The following is a 7422-nucleotide window of genomic DNA, read 5'->3' as shown; positions in this document are numbered from 1 at the left end:
AAGGCAGAACTTTATTATGAAATGTTCACTAACTTTGCTGTGGGCAGACAGAGGAGTTTTTGGTGCCAGCTTTTATCTGTCATTAATCAATATCAATGCTTAGTGGTGGAGTGTAATAAAGCAGTTCATCAGAGTGTGATTTGCAATAGGGTGAAAGTATTTACCATAGAATCATAGAATATGCTGAACTAGAAGGGACCCATCCAGATTGTTGAAACCCAACTCCATGCAAAGGACGCCCCAAGAATCACACCATGTACCTGAGAGCATTGTCCAAACTCGAACTCTGACATGCTTCTTGTTGTTTGAACATGTGTGACATTTTTGTCTCTGGTCCATAAGGAAACCCAAATGTAATATTGAAGCATCCATTTAAGCCCTAATATAAAATACTAGAGCTAGGTGTTATTTTATCCCCAAAAATTACTACATGTGTACTTCCAATAACTGCTTTGTAATTTACACAAAAGTTTGGGGGGGGGGGGGGGGGGGGGGAGGTTGTTTTGGTTGGTTGGTTTTTGTTTGGTGGGGTTTTTTTTGTTTGGTTTGTTTGTTTTGGTTTGTTTTTTGGGTTTTTTTTTGATTTCATAACCAGAACCCTAAAAGAATTTTCCACAGCTAAAATACTATCTGTGCTTGCTTTTCTGCTGCATGGATAAGCTTTGTATCCTGCATTGCAATGAGTTATTCTTGCTGCAGAGATTGTCATTATTCTAGAAAATCAAGGCACTGGACCATATCCAAGCACTCAGAAACCTCAGTGATAACAAAGAATTTATATGTAGGGAAGGTGAAGTACAGTTCCGTGCCATCTGTATATCACTGGCTTTTAAATCCAGCTCACTTTGTGGCTGGATTCATGTAGACATTGAAAGGGACTAGAGAAAGAATGGGTCTTTGTCTACTTGAAGACTTACTTTGGATTCATGCCACCTGTCAGACTTGACATAAGGTCAACAGTGCCAAATACTGCAAAGATATTAAGGAGAATAAGAATGGATTTCTCCCTTGTATCCATTGACAGCAACAGACCTTCTGTGCCAGTCATCCATCAGTGCCAGAGAGACAGATTCAGCATCCTGCCCTGGCCTCTGTCTGTGCCGCCTCTGACCCTGGATTAACATGAATAAACTTGTAAGTGGAGTCTGTATGAGCTTGCCTTAGAATACCAGGTTTGATGGTAGGTGGCAGATGAACTGAAATGATGTATTCAGGACAGATTATTGTGGAGAAAAACCCCTGCTTTTAGGTACTGCTAGAAATACTGACATTCCCTCCCTGAATTAAACGTTAGATATTTCTGCCTAAATGATAAAGCAGCAATGTCGTATTAATATGAATCCTCAGATCCTTGTCTCCTTGTCGTATAGGTGCAATGTTAGTATAAATTAGCAAGCTGTCTAATTTCCCAGAGTTCAGGAATGCCTCTAGTTGCACTGGGACCACCAAGCTTGGGGACAGCGAGGGAAATCTCCATAGGGTGCTACTGCACAGGCACATGGATGCGGGAGACCACTGTAATGCATGTTAGAAAATCTTAAAAATTCAAGAGAAACTTGTTATGTGTTGCAATTCAGAGCGCACCCCAAAGAAGCACACAGGAGATGGTTACAGGGTTACCCACAAGTTACCACTTGTAATGGTTGTCACTCTGGTTCTTGTGCGCCTTAGTGCTCTCTCAAAGACCATTTTGCCACCATTTACAATAATAAAAAAGAAACACTTTACCAAAGCCTATAAATCTCTGGTGGAGATGAAGCCTGCTATTCCCAAAGAGCGTTCCCTGAACGAAAGTACATCTCTCCCATGGTGAAAGGTTAGATAACATAGGTAGAAGGAACAGACAAGGGACCACCTTGTCCTGCTTACAGAAAATCCAGTAAGTCAGCCTGATTTGTGTTTTGATGTTAGGCTATTAGGGATGGCTCATTCTTTAGGCATATTGTTAAGAAAGGGCTACCAAAAGTGCTTTATCATCGATGGTTCAGTGAATGAATAACAAAAATAAACCAGATGAACATCAGTGAAACTTCGGAGATCTGAAAACGTTAAACCTTTCCATTGTCCCTTGTGTAGGCCTCTAGTTATGATTGATAGGAGAACCTTAACTTCAGCAGAGGGGACATTTTAAAGAATAGAAGGTTCCCCATGATTTCAAGAGCAATTTTTCTTGTGCTCCGTTCTTGACATATTGCAGGATCTAACAACATTTTTTTGAACTCATCTAGTGAAGTGCCTGCACCCTTGCAATTACAGTGAGAGTTATGGAAATAGGAATACATTAAAATCATGAGATATTAATATATTGTTTTGGAGACCAAGTGGACTTACAACAAGCATGACAGTTTTTATCTGGATTTGCCATAACTGAAGGAACCGTTCCTATCATAAAATTAAATATTCACATCCATTATTATTATCGGACTAGAGACAATAATTTAAACTAATATCAAGATGCATTTTTAAAAATCATCAATCTGCCATCTTAACTACATTATATTCTACCTTCAGGCTCATGTTGTAGTTTTTATGAACATGATTCAAATAAATTGGCTCTTTTTCCTCGGTGGCTTCTTTAATTACTTTGTTATTATCCAAGGAACTGGTTTAATTTAAATGAACACAGTGTTCTTGCTACTACTACCCAGAGAAAACACAGACTCAGAACATGCTGTTTTGTAGTTACAGTGTGTGCTTCTGCATGTGGATGCCAAAACTGGTTTGGGCTTACCTGTTTACCCACCATCATGTGATACAGAAGTCTCCTAACAAGCCCAACATAGTCACTTGTCCTGAATACCTTGGGTCTTCAGATAAAGAGCAAAGGTAATTAGGCAATTAGATTGAAGGACACTGTTACAGAACATTTATTATACACCTAGATAACACAGTTACTTCATTTTATGCACGGCAATGTTCCCTTACCAAGCAAGTATTTGTATATTTTTAATCAAAGAAATGTGTGTAACAAATAAAGAAAATAAATTACCAGTATTTGCTGTTGTGTCCTTATATTCCTCTTATAATCATATGGGTTAGTAACTCAGTTCTGTACATAGGTGTAAGATTCTTGCTCCCCCTCCATTTGGTGTCTTTCCAACTAAAGTACATAATAAAATACATAAGAGGGTGGGTTTTTAAAAAAAAATTACAAGCAAACATTGGTACTTCATAAAATATTTAAAGACCTTACAAAAACGCGAAACTGTATTTCATTTCCTGAAACAGTTATAGTTTCAAACTCCATCTATTTCTTTTAAACCAAACCCATATGTGTTCGAGGCAGTTTTAATCTGTGGAAATACTTTATTTTTGGCTGGCCTGCATGAGTGAACATTAAGTATGAAGCAACAAGTATGGCAAGTCAGGATTTTGAGAAGCAATTGTACTATCTCAAAGAGCAAATTGTTAAAATATGAGCATTTTCAGCTTGTTTGTCTTTTTCTGTGATTAAATATGAGCTACATGACCACATTTTACAGCAATGGTCTAGGTAGATGGATTGTTTTGATTTTTCTGTGTGTTTTAATGGGGAGAAGTCTTCCATCTTCTACAAAGCTAGTGTGTTGTGTCACTTCTCTCTACAGTGGACACATGCACTATCCATTTTCAGAGCTGTGTTCTCATGTATGGTCATATGGGGGCCAAATCATCACACAGATTACTTGCTATTGTTCTTCCTTTATCACTTCCCTAATACTGAAAGGAGCTCTCAGAGGCAAGCTGCTCAGGACAGGAGCACTGGGAGGAGTGGGGAGGAGCAGCTCCCAGTCGCTGGTCCCACAGCACGGACACCTTGGGAAGTCATTGCAGAACACGTGAAATGCAGTTCCTTCATGTAATGAATTGCATTTCACATCGTCCTTGTACAGACAGAGACAACTGCTCAGAATGCCAGCCAGAGGAGAGTCAGGCTGGGCATCTCGCTGTACTTACTCTGTGCTTGCTGTGGACAACAACCCTGGCTGGCCCTGATGTATCTCCAACATTTGATCTAATTTCTGTTGCTATCAGTCAATTATACTGTCATCACAAAATCAGAGGGAGAGTATAGTATAAGAAAGGGTCTGTGGTTATTTTCTTTTTCAGTGTGATCTCTGCTGAGCATAAGGTTTGTATTTGCTTAATTAGAACTTTACTATAAACATTAAAGGCCCTAAGGCCAACCTGATTTGTTTGAGAAAGGCAATAAGTTATCTGACAAAACAGTTTGATCTCTGTATAGAAATCTTAGTCCAGCTGAAGCCTGACTACATCCTCAAGCTTCCCATCCGTTTGTCTCTCACATCCTTTACTGCACCACAATTCCTCCTGCAGCAGCCTCAGACAAGTCAGTAAAAAAATATATAAAAAGCTTCGTCTTTCCCTTTCAGATGGATGCTCTGCTGCCCACCACAGCGCTACATCCTGAACAATCATTGCTTCTTGTGACTACTAGGAACGTGTCAGGATCTTGAAAGAAATAATTAGATGCCAGCTTTGGATAATAGAGTATTTAAAAATCAATTAGCCTTAATGGGAATACTTCACAAGTTTTCTCATGATTCTGCTGTTTGACATGATGTGTTGAAGTGTGTCTCACAGACAAGTAATAGCCCAGTATCTCACGGGAAAGTGAAGCCTCCACTGTGATGTACTAAGCGTACATTTTGCTGCTTCTGGAGTCCATTCATTTCGTGCCATACCAGCATCAATGAACTTCCTAGCTGCTGTCAGCGTGTTTAGTGCACATGTCAAGCCAGCACTGTGCTGGTCCTGACATCAAACAAACTGGCAGCAATCAAGATATTACCTCGAGCTGGCAAGAAAGAAAAATAACAGGAGCATATAAGGAACAATAACTGAAATACTTCATCAACCACCCCAAGTCTCCTATGTGTTGTGGCCATAGAATAATTAATCTGCACAGACAATGGCATAAAGAGTGTTGAATAGGATCAAATTGTATCTTTTGCTTCACAGTCCATGGAAATGTAATTTTAAGAGTGAAGTTTTTGGGAGCATGTTCTGCTTTTTCATTTCTTGGGGTCTGTCTGGAGGCTGGTCTGGTCCGATTTGCTCCCTTGCTGTAAGTGCATCCTTAAATATCTCCTACCCACAGAAGGCAGATTACAAAGCACTGCTGGTCGGCTTGGCAATTTGAACCCTTTTGGGGTTTGTTTTATCCCTCGCTGTTTTCTCTCTGATGTTATGATGGGGCCGATTACTGACAGATCCTTGGTTCATATGTCTTTCTGAATACAACTCTCTCCAAATCACATTGATTTGAGTGCAAGATTTACTTCTAAGTGCATTAAAAATGCACATTTTATTTTTCTATCACTAAGGAAAGGAAATCAAGGGGCCACAGAAATGTCAGTTCCTCCTCTATTCTCCTTTTGCTACATGTCTGAGATCCAAGCACATGAGAAGTGGCAGATTGGGGCTCTATCCCCTTCTTTCCTGGGAGGTACCTGAGCACATTTTTTCCAGGGAATGACCAGCACCACCCGTCTACCAAGTTCTCCCAGGCAGAATTTTGCTTCACCCTTCCTGTTGATGCTATATGCAGCTGCTACACCAAATACTACCCATGCTAACCCACCCTGCAGAGAAGGTGCTTGAGAAACAGCAGGGAGATGAGATATCTGAGTTTCAGAGCCCAGTGCAGTGAATATTTTGTCCCTTATCCCCAGCAGCAAAGTGCCAGCAGGGCAGATCAAGCAATCCCCACATTTTGCAGCTCCCTTTGCCTGAGGGAATATCCAGGGTACAGTGCCTCATGCAGCAACTGCCCGCCAATGTCTCAGATACGTGCTGTAAATCCTGGGCCAGGGATAGAAGGAAATAAGGAACCTCAGCCCTGCTTTCTCCCCGCTATTTCTTGATTAAAACACCCCAACCTACTTACATACACACACACACACATAAAAAACCCAAACCCAAAACAAATCCAAAGCAAACAAGCAGCTGCTATTGAATTATTGGCCAAACCAACTTGAAATTTTGCTGATGCTGTTTTTTACAATGCTTTTGGTGTTGAACCAGTTTGATATATTTTAAACATTTCAGGAATTGAACAGAATGGCTGCTCATGTAGTAGATAAATGTTTGTTGTGCATACTAAGAGCACAAAGGTACTGCCTGGATAAGAGAATAGCAAAGATATTTTAAAATGCTTCATAATCTAAGTAAACAAAAACACATATATAAATCAAAAATAGCATAAATCAGATTTTGTCTGTGGGGTGCCCTTTCGAGCATCAGAGCGTGGGAAGAGACTGCTGTGAAACATTAAAAAAAATAGCTCTATTTGCATCATTTCAGTGGTTCCAAACAAAACAGCCATCATTGCATGAGATGAATAAGGGATGCACTTTCCCCTGTCATTTTGCCTGGCACTTTCTGACTTCAGCTCAAACTTTAAGCTGCACTCAGCCAATCCTGCAGCATTTCCATTTCACTTTGGCCATAAAATAATTAAATAAACAAGCCCACCCAGATGCAGCAGCGTATCTGCGTAAATGGATTGTTCAGAAATCTCTCCTAGAAGTTAGTTTCTCAGGTTTTTTAAATGGGTAGCCTTGGGCTCATATATCTCTTTAAGTACCAACACTATGAATCACCTTGTAGAACTTCTTAAAAAAAAAAAAAAAAAAAAAAAAAAAAAAAAAAAAAAAAAAAAAAAAAAAAACACCTCTGCTGTTATAATAAAAATGAAAAATTGAGCTCCTTCTGGCTTCCACTATCTGAGAACTGTGTCATCGCTTTCTTTTCCTTCTTATTCTAGTTTGTAGACTTAAGGAATAAACATTTCCCAGGATTTGACTGACGAATATTTGTATATGAAAGCACCTGCACGATTAAACAGAACAACATGCTTTTAGCTTGTCCTTTGCTCTGCTCAGCAATCAGTTCTTTTGCAGATTTGCATAGTTATGATGACATGGTAGCAAGGAGCTCTAAGCACTTGTTTCATCTACCCCGCTTTTTCAAGTGCTTATCTTTCAAGTATATTAAAAATTATTGCTTTGAGCTGTGCAAGGTGATAGCTAGGGCCTCAAGAAAAGATACAGGGACCATTGCTTCACACTGCTCCTGGAAGCAGATGGGACTGTAGGGTATGGCAGCACCATGTCCCCTTTTCCCAAAGCAACAGGTCGACTCAGATAACTCAGTTGGAGTAGATGGACAAGATTCCTTCTGAGCTGCCCCCATCATGCTGTTTGGTGGGTTTATTTAATGCTGCTGTTGCCAGTAAAGGCAGCCTGCAGCAGAAAGGAGGCTCCTGTGTGCCTGTCCTACTCCCTTGGACATGAAGCCAACCTGTGTTCTCTTGTCTTTTCATCTCTCTTTTACTAAAGACAGAGTAATGGTGAAGGATTCATTTTTAGTCATGATAATCTATTATATTTAAGAAGCAAAGTTTAGAATTGGGAATTG

Source organism: Hirundo rustica, chromosome 1 (genome assembly GCF_015227805.2).
Source record: "Hirundo rustica isolate bHirRus1 chromosome 1, bHirRus1.pri.v3, whole genome shotgun sequence".
NCBI lineage: Eukaryota > Metazoa > Chordata > Aves > Passeriformes > Hirundinidae > Hirundo > Hirundo rustica.
The sequence above is the reverse complement of the archived record's forward strand: the minus strand, read 5'-3'. Positions refer to the sequence as shown.